Genomic DNA, 12,500 nt, shown 5'->3' with positions numbered 1-12,500 from the left:
TACTTGTTAGCGTGACAGATCCCTACTCTCGTTCACGTCGTTATTGCTTATGATTTTCCAGCAATTTTCTTATATGTAACGTAATTTTTGTGGGGCCCATTAAAGGCCATTATAAATGAGAAAATTCTAAGTATATGTTTCATGGGGCTGAATTTGTACAAGTTAGCGGAAACTGGCAGTACAGTGAGTTTCAGTTTACCTTTAGCGATTTGCGCTCAAACACATGTCAAAGCATATTTTGTGGAGGGACATTTTTTGGTCTGAGTCACATCCGGTTTCCTTTGGTATCAAGATTTGTTAGTTTGCCTTTGATTAATATGCTTCAGTACCCAGTCATCTTTGTTCTAGATAGAGGTGTGCCGGAAATTATTAGAGAACTTTGTACATTCTAGGGGATTTGAGATTTGAGATAAGATGACGTGTGTGTTCTCCCTCGTGGTGAATAAAATTTTGATTGGGAAGCTTTCTAACTCGTTTTGCACATTTTGCGAAGGAGAATGCTTTTAGGTATAAGACACGTCCTTAAACCATTCATATTCCTCTTCGGCTGAAAAAAAAATTCCTGTTTAGTAGAATCAATCACGATGTAAACATTCTTTCTTTACGTCAGCAAGATATAAACTTCCCCGTCACGTTTCAATTCTACATTCCTTTTCTTTGAAATAAAAAAAAATTGGATCTAATCGTTTTAGCCAAAATTAGAGTGAAAAACTGCAACAAATTGCTTGTTTCGGTTAGGCCCAGCTCAGACGCCGTGTTTCACATTCGAATTTAGACCGACCCAAATTAATTAATCCCGGCTGAATTGATTCAGACGCCGAACTTTATTGCGCCGAAATTAATTCACAGAAGCATACTCTGACTGAAGAAAATTGCAAAGTTGTAATAATTTCTGCATTTGATTCCACTCATGTGAAGTACGGCGTCTGGATCAATGCCGCTCCACAGCCCTAATTCCCGGCTAAGCCAGGTAGGAAAAATTGCTTAGCCGATCCGAATTAGACCGGTCGTTTCTTCAATTCAATGAATGTGAAGAACTGCGTCTGAACCGTGAATTTAACAGAGCTAATCATTCTGCTTTCGACAAGAGTCCCGCCCATTACAATTACGTGACAACTTGAGCAACAAGGAAATACATGTACGTTGCTAACGGCACATTTACATCAGAAGAATGTTTAATAGTCAACTAAACGACGGCTGCTATGAATTTGCAAGGTGAGTAAGTTGAGGACATTTCCATTTTTTGTTATCATTCACACAAAGATAGTGTTATTTTTTACCTTCTTTAAACTGCTTCGTGCCTAAAATTTAGTGTACTGAAGCATTGCTCACTAATCTACCAAGCAATACATTGATGTAGCTTCCTTTTCCACCTTTCGCTGAGAGCGTCCTCCTAAGCGAGACTGTATGTAAACTAACACAGATGATCTGTGTTGTTTACATACAGTCTCATACATACTATCTGAGATGGTGCTGTTACAAAACAGGAATACGTGTTCTATTGCGCTTTATCTATTGGCGGGAAGATTTCTGCATAATTAGAACTTACTTAGCGGCGGGAAGATGCCATATAATAATAACGCTCGAAGTGTCATACACCTCAATTAATTCACAGTTACTCACGGGCCCGGAGGCAAAATACTAATTGGCCGTAAATGACTTATTAAATAATAATAATGCTTCAAAGACAACTTCGTTGCCATGAAATAAGCGTAATAACCACGCCAAACCACGAGTTGCATATATATACACACGGATATATATACATATATATACATAATGATAAATGCACTGAGTAGAGTGCAATTTGGTCTGACATCATACGTGTTTTCAAAATTTGAAATCACAAGCATGACTGTTTCAGACCAAAATTGCACGACAAGAAGTTCAGTTACCACTTTATTACATCCATTTAGAAATCACACAATAATTATTTAATCGCTAAAATACAGGATTTTAGTCAGTATCAATATGTTATTGGGTTGGGAACAAAAGTAGCAAAATTCGCCACGCAATGGATTTCTTGGACTTTCATTTTCCCGCAATTTGATTGGTTATTTTAAACAATGCTTGAAAACTGACTGGTTGTTTTGTTTTAGTGTTGCTTAGTGTGTTGCTTCCTTATTGGCTGAAGAAATGGTGTGACTTAGAGATTTGGGAATAAATCGCATTGTTGAGAGCCAATCAGATTGCAAGGATCACCAGTGATTTCTAAATGGATGTAGTAAAGCTTGTAATGCGCCGATCAAATCGAAATTTCGACATCTCTTCCCGGGAGGGGGGCAAACCCCGGGCATTTGATTATTTTCTGTGCCCGGAGAGTGGGTAATTTGACGGTAAGACCTTTCCGGGGTGGGGAATTTGACCTTTGCTTGGGTGGGGTGGGGAAAATTGAACCGGTAGTGGCAGGTTTAAAATGATGTTTTTTTCTGGCGCCGAAGTCGCTAACAGCTATAAAACACGTGTTTGGACGAGATTGAAGAGTTTAAAGGAAGAGATATAACATTTGTGGGTGATTGGCTCTCAAAAAAAGATCTCCAAAAGTTGAGTAGTATTTTTGACAGTATTGTATAACAGCTTATTATAACGATCAAGCTGCGACGTTGTACCGCGTTTATCTGCGGAGGTTTTTAGAATATCCATAGAACAGCAGTCAAGAGTGAAAGGAAAAAAAACACTATTGAATGAAACACCGCTTTGGCTTAAACTGCAGGAAGTCCTGCCACTCGAACAGCGTTCCACGTAAGCTGGCCAACTAATTAATATGTATTTCTAGTTCTTAAACGGTGTAACGCTTACTGCGTACACAGCTTTCCATATTGAATTAATGTCTTTCCGCGTACTGTGTAGCGAGCATCATCACATAAAGGGTCACGAAACATATGCTGGCATGTTTGTACACAAGCTTTATTAAAGACGACAGGGGCCGACGACAATTGTTCTTTAGGAGGGGCATTTGACAGACAAATCCGACGATAGGGTAGGGAATTTGAACACCATTTTGGTCCGAGGGGGCGGGAATTTGAAAATTTGAACGATCCAATCTTCTTCAAAAGTTCAAATGCCCGGGGTTTGCCCGGGGGAGGGGATTTTGAAGTTTTGGGTTGATCGGTGCATAACACCCAAATTGACCTTTACCCATTCTTAGTATCACGAATAATGTTATCACCTTGCAGTGACAGGTTAGACTGAGCGTCTTGCCGTGGTTAACAATTCCCGAACCAATTTAATTAGCTTACCCATGAGCTCGGGACTTCAAAACAAGTACTATACTAGTTTACCAAAATGGTAGAAATGCTGCCGAGGGGAAGGGATGTTCAGTTATGCTTGCGGTAATTTAACAACGGTTCGTGCGTGGAGTTAAAGGGAGATTTAATAGGTCTTGAGCGGGGACGGTAGAAAACGTGGACATCCAAACTGGACCCGTACTATCCCCCCCCCCCCAACCATTTGAACCCCTTTCTGTACCCCAAACGAGACAAGAAAGAAAATAAGAGCTTAAGGATACAAGCATGTACTTCTTGAGATGGTTTTAATAAGCGTCGAGTACTATTCTGATTGAAATTATAATATATACTTCGCCCTTGAGTAGACTCTGAATCACAAGAAAGATAAGTTGTGGTCAAAATAACTACGCATCGTCTCTGAGGAAACGATGATAGCCCCCCTGAGAAAACATGTGGTTTCTAGTAAAATACGAAACCCAGAGAAATTGAAGAAAATGAAAGGGATCAAATAACATCGGCATGGAGACTGGCATGTTGATCATTTCCGAGCTCAGTTCAACTTCTTTTTCACAGCAAGTTAAAAGCGCGAAGTGCTGCGGTTATTAGTTTTACTTTTCGTGTGACTAAACTGTACAGAACTATACATGAGAAAGACTTGTGAATCACCAAATTCAGCTTGACAGTGTGTGTTTTCCATGAACAAACGCTTCAAACTTTCGTTCTTTCTCGTTCGCGGTGAAAACTATGGACACTGTGACACTCATACAAACCTACACAACGGTTAGAGGTCTCTACTGTGCAGTATCCACATAAACTGACGAAGGATTGCTACTAATTTCCATATAGCTTTATCCCTCCCTTTTCCTGTTCTCTATTCTCGTTTATTCTCGTAATCACAGAATACAGGGCCACATTCGAGATATGTGGAAGTGCTAGCTGGCTCGTTTGTTTTGACTTGGCAGTGGATGAAGTAATATTTCAAAAACGAGTAATATAAATCTATCCTAAATCATCGGTTTGCCTCTCATATACCCAAAATGAACGGTATTCGTTTTTCAATTTCACGGAATAACTACTTTCGTTTTCAGTTTTATGCAACACTTCACCGAAATTCGTGTCATGCAGGATCACTGTGAAACTCGGAAAAACGTGAAGTCCAAAAATAACAATATTTCTGGAATGTTAATTTTATGTGTAATGATTAGTCAAAGTAAATTTAAACCCACCATAAGATATATACCATAAATAATTATACCAGTGTTCACGGATCTTCGAGTTTCCCAGTAAGAGTTTGACACACTGTATTATTTTTCTTTACCCTCTTTGTTGTTGGAGTTCTTTTAAGGAAGCTACCACTTTTTCGGGATTTGTCAAAGTGCACTGAGGAATGTTCCCCCTTTAATTCAATAATTCAATGGGTGTCAGTAAAGAGTTGACTCGGTTGTGTCATCAATATCGACTTCCAATGTATAAAGAGTGGAAAAAAGGAAAAAAAAGTCCTGTTTCTTTTTTGCAACAATTGACAAACGGTTATTGGCAGTTTTATCCTTCGAAGACTAGCCTGCGAGCAGGTACCCAGGACTTCAAGTGTTTCGAGGTACATAACATACATACATACATACATACTTAATTGACCGCTTCCCATAGGGGCTTTTCAGGGCCAATGAAACACAATCAACGAAACGACAGAACACAACAACAACTGTTAAGAATCCCAACTGGCTGGAGGCAAACCAGTTGGCTATTTACAAGTGCAGCTGGGAAGTTGAACCAGGGACTACAGGAACAAATTCAACGGGTGGCCAGAGCGGGTCCTGAACCCGCAAGCGCCCTAACCACTGGGCCACACTGCCTGAAGAGCATGCTCGAATGCGCAGGCTAGACAAAGGCTAAAAGGTGTTGTCAGATGCGGTTTCACAGTCAGTGGCCACGTCTTCCTATTACACCTTTTGCTGTTCATTTACAGAAAATATACATTCATTTACGTCAACAGTTGAAAGTATACGGCAAGTATACGTTCATTAGCACTTCCATGAACTTCATTAACGCGAAGGAACTTTCAATAAAGCTATTTGCATATGTATTAACATTCAATAGCATCAACGGATGCACCTTTGGAAATTCAAAGATAACATTATACCTTTTTCATTCTCGCGCAATGTATAATCATTAACACCAACAGAAAATCAATTGCATAGTATGACAATCAATGGCGTATTAGAGATATAAAATAATGCAATTTGCATAGAGACGCACCATCAATTGCACCTTCACACAATCGGTTATTCAAAATGGTCAATCATTAACGTGAACTGATAAACATGTGTGTAGAAATAACAATCAAATAAGAAAAAAGAAATTTCCAATTTTGTTTTGCAATTATCCTGCAATTTCTTCATTATTTAAACATCTTGGAATGTACGTTTGCATAAACCTGTACCACTGTCCACATTTAGCAGCCGTGATAGTGATGTTTCTCTGTAGGGCCTGAAGTAGCAACTGAGTGCGGAAATTGCCGAACGCGATTCCTTGTTGTCTTGTTTCAGCTCTGTTGTTTATCTGTTCTTGCTGCTCTGGACGACTTACGCTCGCTTTTATGGCTGCTTTTAAGGCACTTATTGCTTGCTCCACGATGTTAAGAAACGGGCTGTGTGGTAGCTTTTTACGCTTAGAATTAGGACAGCGTACAGGTACTCTGTTTGTTTCAGTACTGTACATGTAAAATTTTCTTAATTTTATATCTGCTTCAGCAAAGAATTGTGCAAAAAACAACGTAAAATTTGAAGGATAATGTACATACTCTTGTATTTTTGTTCAGTATTTTCAAATACAAGTAGCTACGATGAATAACACTATTGAATATTTTTTTCTTCCTATTGTTTATTCGAAAAATACCAACGTTTGTCAGTTCACGTTCATGATGATTGACCATTTCGAATAAACGATTGTATGAAGGTGCAATTGATTGAGCGTCTCTATGCAAATTGCAATATTAGGGAGTTTAAGCAAATCACTACGGATGGTGCTACTACGGCTGCCGTGACTGACAAGGTCTGGGGAGACTACGTCTCGGTGGTCTGCTAAATTTTAAGTTTAGCAAAGCAAAATACAAGGAAACATGGGCTAAAGGTGTTTAAAATCTCTTTTATTTAGTTTCTTATCTTCAAATGGCTTCGCTGAAAGGACGATGGCCGTTGTTCGCCATGCTAGGACGAACAGATTATTTCTGAGCAAAAGCAAATGCTATACACCTTGTACAATAACAACAATTTGATGGATGAAATATACAACTGATACAATTTCAGAGACAAATATCTCAAAGAATATCGAGTGAAAAAGACACATGTATCTATACTCAAAGAAGCAAAATAGCATCGTATAGTATCTAGATATAAATCATCTTCACTAAATCCTCAAAGCAAACTTAACCGAAGAAAAACAACCGCGTGCTGAACTCACTTCGCCATTCCAACACCTTTGCCAAAACTTATCGTAAGTTCATAATACGGATTTACAAGCTTATGAGAGGCAACCTTGACACAATCCTTGACTTAAATTGACTTTAAAGGATATAGTATCCAACAGAATTCTTAAAATGCCGACATGTCCGTTGAAAAGGGCCAGAGAAGCGAAATAAACCCGACGTAGTAGCCACTACGGCAAAAACATCGCGACTCACGTAGTCAGATTTCACACTACGGCTGGATGCAATCGACGTACATGCGCAGTGTTTCATTTTGGGAAAAATTTACTTCCGGCAGCCGTATTAGCGCCAGCCGTAGCGATTTGCTTAAAGTCCCTATTGTATGTCTCTAATACGGAATTGATTGTCATACTATGCATAGCCCTTTTCACGGTTAGTTTTTCTTATTTGCGTTACAATGTAATCTAACGTGGCTCAGGCTCAGTGATTATCGGTGAATATTCACCTCGACTTCATCTCGGTGAATATTCACCGATAATCACTTCGCCTTCGGCGAATAATTGTTAATTATCGCATACTTTTTGTTTAATTAGCGATCATGAAAAAAATTCAACAAAGCATTCTTGGTTTGACAAGTCTTATTTGCTGGTGTAAACGAATTAACAAGTTTTCTTTTACAAATTTTCACTGTAGTCAGCAAAACAATTACACAGCGGACGACAAAAAACAAGAACAAGACCGCTGTGCGGCCGCAATTTATTAATTTTCATGACAAGTTTTCCTTGTCGACCCGTACAGACGAGCAAGTTCTGCAATGTGTCAATTTTTTCCTTGACAAGTGCACTTGTTCAAAAGCTGCTTTTGAACAAGTGCACTTGTCAAGGAAAAAATTGACATGTTCTTCTTTACACACCAGCAAATAAAATTTGCCAAGTCAGAACTTGTCAATGAAAACTTGCTCGTGTGTAACTGGCTTAACTGTGAAACCGCAGCTGACAACACAGGCTCTTCATGTACCGCGAAGCACTGAGAGCCTGCTCACAGGCTATTTTTCGTCAATTAATACTTCGACAGTTGTTGCACAAAAAGAAACAGGATTTGTTTTCCTTTCTTCAACCCGTTTTATGATGGAATTCGATATTGCTGACACACCGTAGTGACTGACCTCTTTACTGACACCCATTTAATTAATGAGTCTGAGTACGTGTTGGAATTTAGTCTGCGGCTGGAGTTATTTTTGGCGCCAGACGCAAATCAATACCGCCAGTTACGCAGGCAGGCTTTGTGACAATCATGCTACAAAAGCAAATTTTAATCCTTAACATATTTAAGCGAGGAAAAGAAAAACGAAAAGATACAACGGGTGTTAGCCATATATAACCCAAAAGGAAAAGGGTGCTAAAGCAAAGCTCGGTTGCGCTTAGACAGACCCACTGGTCAAGCACAAAGAGAATATCTGCAAGTAACCACCTCGAATAGGTAAATAATCAATTTGATCCTTGTTGCAAGAAGTTAATACATGAGAAGAATTAAGTTAATAAGAAAATTGTTCAAATTTTAGTATTTACTTCGAAGATCATTTTTAAAGGCCCGTGCAAACGCTCGCAACATTGTTGGCCAACAAGACGCAACATTGTTAGGTCCAACATGTTGCGAGCGTTCGCACACCATGTTGTGAGTTGTTGCGTGTTGTTGCGACTTGTTGGAAGTTGTTGGATGAAGTTTGAAAGTGGTCAAACTTCAGAGCCAACAAGTGCCAACATTTCTATTGTTTCGCGGTCATCGAAGCTTGGTCCAACAATGTAACGTTCGTTTGCACAGCACATCCAACAATGTTGCGCCGGCGCACGGGCACTACATGCCAAGTATCCACACAAATACCTGCGAACAAGAAATCAACATGGCGTCGGAGATGGAAAACGTCCCAGAGTCCTTTGTATTTTCATCTAAAGACCCAACATGTTGTGACTTGTTGCGAGCGTTTGCACACATCGGCTAACATCGCGCAACAAGAGACAACATTGTTGGGCCCAACAATGTTGCGTGTTGCTGCGAGCGTTTGCACGGACCTTAACACCTCTTTAAGAAACATGATTTTAAGTCATTTTGAATAGGAATGTTTACTAACCTTAATTTGTGACTTGTCTGCAGCACTTCTGGTATTCTATTTGTAAATTTCCGTTACTGAGTGAAAATAGAGGATATTATATGATACGAAATTTCTATTCGAGTGTTGAAAAATATTTCACAAGTGAGCGCAGGGAACGAGTGAAATATTTTTCAACACGAGAAGACAAATTTCGTATCTCCAAGCGGCCATGTAATATTCTATTTATTATATAAACTCCAATGAAATGCTAAATCATTTCACGAAGGCCCGATTTTCATATGTTACTATAGAAACAGTGATCTTTTCACGTGTGAAAATAACATGTTATCTTCACGTGTTAAGATATCATGTTTTTTAGTTGTCTGGTTCATTTTCGCTTCTTTGGCGCTTCTTTATTCGTTATATACTGTGCATACTGTTCCTCTGTGCCCAGTGTTCCTCGGTGCCTACTGTTCCTCTGTCCCTCTGTTTCTACTGTTTCTCTGTGCCTACTGTCGCTCTGTTCCTCTGTGCCCAGTGTGCCTACAGTTCTTTTGTGCCCAGTGTTCCGGTGTGCCTTCTGTTCCTGTCCCTCTGTTCCCACTGTTCCTTTGTGACTACAGCTCCTCTGTTCCCACTGTTCCTCGGTGCCTGCAGTTACTCTGTCCCTCTGTTCCCACCGTTCGTCTGTGCCTATTTGCCCCTTTGTTCCCCTGTGCCCACTGTTTCTCTGTGCCTACCATTCTTCTGTTCGTCTGTTCGTTTAGGGTTGTTAAAGCAATGCAAACGGCTGCAAAACTTGATCCCTGTTCGAAAGCTTTCCGCCATTAGGCCATGATGAGAGATCACCATGTGACCAGGTCCAGTCCACCGCGCTTTCGTGGGTTATCCCCTTCCACGATCAGCCAGTTATAGAAGATAACGACAAACAAGACAAACAAAAATTTGTGCAATTTTTTAAAACTTCAAAGAAACAATAGTCTAGCGTTGTTTTGGAGAAAAAAGTCGTTCTTGAATTGGTTGTGCGGGTTCCGTCGGTTCCTGAGGTTCCGCGGTCCACGATTCGACATTTTAAGGCGCCCGCAAACGAGGAAACATTGTCGCGGAAACATTGTTTCCCCGAAATGTTTCCTCGGCGCGCAAACGAGGAAGCATTTGCTGAGGAAGCAAATTTTGCTTCAGCAACAGATGTTTCCTGGGGCCGCAAAAGGGAAAACAGTTGCTTCCGCAATAATGTTTCCGCAACATTGTTTCCTCGTTTGCGGGCTCCTTTAGTAACACCCCCAATGTATTGCTACGACTTTAATACTAGTGCGAAGATTGTTTACATTACTCATGAACACGAAGATTTTTCAACAATATATAGCTTTAATCTAACCCAAATCATTCAGATAGTAAAAAAACTTCATATTTATTAACCGTTTCGTTCCGCTTTTGTGTTTGTCAGCCATTGTTTGCGATATTTGAGGTTCACGTGTTCGTAAGTTTGCGTTCGCATCTCAAAGATGTTTAGATATTCAATCACAAACTCTGTTTTGATTGGCCACTCAACGTCATAGTATAAATAGTTCACCCTGACTGAAGTCAAAACCCTGACTGAAGTCGAAATAGATACGTTTCTGAAACGAAACAAAAAATAAGTAATGCTTCGTCTCTGGACTAAGCAGCTCTGGGGATGACGAGAAGTATGCCGCATTCGAGCTCGATCCCCTTGCCCGCTTCTTCTAATGTTGGAGTTACCAGGATTACCTATTGGAGCATTTTTCTTTTTTATTTTCGGATTGGCTCAGCCAGCATTACTCCTGGGAAAATTCAGTTTCAGCGCCTTCAACAGTGTTCCAGATACGAGTGGGGTCTCGGGTCAATAACCCGACAAAGAAGGTTTCCTGACCCGACAGAATACAAATACAAATATTACAACAAAATTAAAAAATAGGCACACGATGTTTGCATGTGTCAGGGCTAAACATTTTTGTCTTTTATGTGCGGTAATCAAAATCTTTTCTTGGGATAACGTGTCCCGGTGGTTACAAAAATTGGCAGTATTTATACTAGAGGACGTCTAAGACGTTTAGAAGCATTTAAGTGCGACTAATATAAATACGGGAGGCACTTAACTTCGACGGCTAGAAGTCAAATTCATGATTTTCGATAAAAGAGACTTGCATTTAATCACCAAAGAGACTGGGTACCGACCGATTGGGCACTTCATTGCCAGGTGAGTCCCAGTTTAGTGCGTCTCGTCTTTATACTAGACGGCTTAGACGTCTGTTAATGGCGTCGTTTAGACGTTTAATTCGTCTGACGTTTAATGCGTCCACCTTATTTCCCGTATTCATACTAGTCGTCTAAGTCGTCTTAGACGTCTTCTAGTATAAATACGGCCATTAACCACAGCGCGCAGCACAGCAAGAAAAATGCGTTTTTGCCCATCTTTTTCACTGTCACGCAACGAAAAATAAATTCGTAACCATTCTATGAAAAAAGCTAACAGCTTGGATTGTTGTGGGAAACAAATTTATAAACCACCTTTCCAATTCTCATATATGTGCAGTGCATTGTCTCTGAGATATTTGTCGCAGCGTTTCATGTATTAAAACTTAACTCTCTTTCTTACCGAGCCGATTTCCCGTGAAATACTTTTTTGCAAACTTTTCAATTAGAAAAATAGTAGTTCTCGCTAATTGTTGCATGTTTTTGTCCAAATAAATACTCCAAAATGAAGACTTTATTTAGCGATCTTTCCGTAGATATTTTTTTGTATTCCCTGTCAAAATTTGCTTAACAAGCTAAAGACATAACCGCGCACGCAACAAATTTAGTCGCATTTACCTCTTGGACGAATTCTCGTCCAAAACACAGGAACTTTTACTTATCGTAAAGATTCTTTGTCTATTCGTGAGCAATCATCCTTTTAAATTTCTGAGAAATCGACCGATTCGCGAATATTTTATGATTTTTTTTAGCGACGAAAGGTCAACAGATTACGGGCAAGTTTGGGCATTCACGATAACAGATGTCAAACATTTTTTTCACAAAATTCTCCGATTTAAAAGGTATACTCTCAGAAAACAAGAACATCATTCTAATAGCTTATTCTACGCAAAAAGTAGGTTTTTCAGGCAATTTTGAGATTGGAAAACACGTTTCTGACCGAAGGTTTGATCACGCCGCGAGAGATCGAATATTCATATGAGAGAAATTACAGAATACCCTTCCACCTAGAAGCATTACTATTTAACCTTGTCACCGCGGTCCCGTACTCGATGAATATGAATATTATAACACTTGCGGCCCGCGGTCCCGTAGTGAAATAGTAAATAATAATGAGGACATCAAATGGACTGCCGCCGCGGTCCGCAGTACGTCCCGTAGTGCAAGACTGTATAATAATGAAGACATTAAATGGAATGCCACCGCAGTCCGCAGTCCCTTAGAGAAAGACTGAATAATTGTGAAGTCGTAAAATCTACAGCCACTGCGGTCCGCAGTCCTGTAGAGAAAAACTGAATACCGGTAATAACTATGACGTCGTAAAATAGGGCAACCCTAAAACCAGGAATCCGGAATCCGGAATCCGGAATTACAGTACAATACAGAGAGTAAACACTATCCTAAACATTCATAAAAGCTAACCTTAAGCCTAATTAGGCCTTTACATTCATAAAAGCTAAGCTTAGGCCTAATTAGGCCTTTTAGGCCTAATTAGGCTTAAGGTTAGCTTTTATGAATGTTTAGGATAGTGTTTACTCTCTGTATT

The 12,500-nt window shown here is 39.8% G+C and overlaps 1 protein-coding gene and 1 long non-coding RNA gene across 4 annotated transcripts in view; one reads left to right on the top strand and one right to left on the bottom strand.

The window, feature by feature from the left end:
- Positions 1-16, bottom strand: part of LOC137988840 (uncharacterized) — an 11,287-nt gene extending 11,271 nt beyond the window's left edge. The window contains exon 1 of the long non-coding RNA XR_011120833.1: positions 1-16. This exon is cut by the window's left edge and continues 197 nt beyond it. This is a non-coding gene — a long non-coding RNA (uncharacterized lncRNA).
- A 717-nt stretch (positions 17-733) lies between these two features.
- LOC137988839 (uncharacterized) overlaps positions 734-12,500 on the top strand; it is a 147,950-nt gene continuing 136,183 nt past the window's right edge. For 2 of the 3 annotated variants that reach the window (XM_068834798.1, XM_068834796.1), the window contains exon 1: positions 734-1,215. The gene's annotated coding sequence lies outside the window, so the exon portion shown is untranslated. Of the gene's footprint in view, positions 1,216-7,968; positions 8,131-12,500 lie in introns of those variants that run through there. The other variant, XM_068834799.1, reaches the window with a different exon arrangement.

This window comes from Montipora foliosa, unplaced genomic scaffold (genome assembly GCF_036669935.1).
Source record: "Montipora foliosa isolate CH-2021 unplaced genomic scaffold, ASM3666993v2 scaffold_431, whole genome shotgun sequence".
NCBI classification, from domain to species: Eukaryota; Metazoa; Cnidaria; class Anthozoa; order Scleractinia; family Acroporidae; genus Montipora; species Montipora foliosa.
Note: the sequence above shows the minus strand (reverse complement) of the source record. Positions and strands in the feature narration are given on the sequence as shown.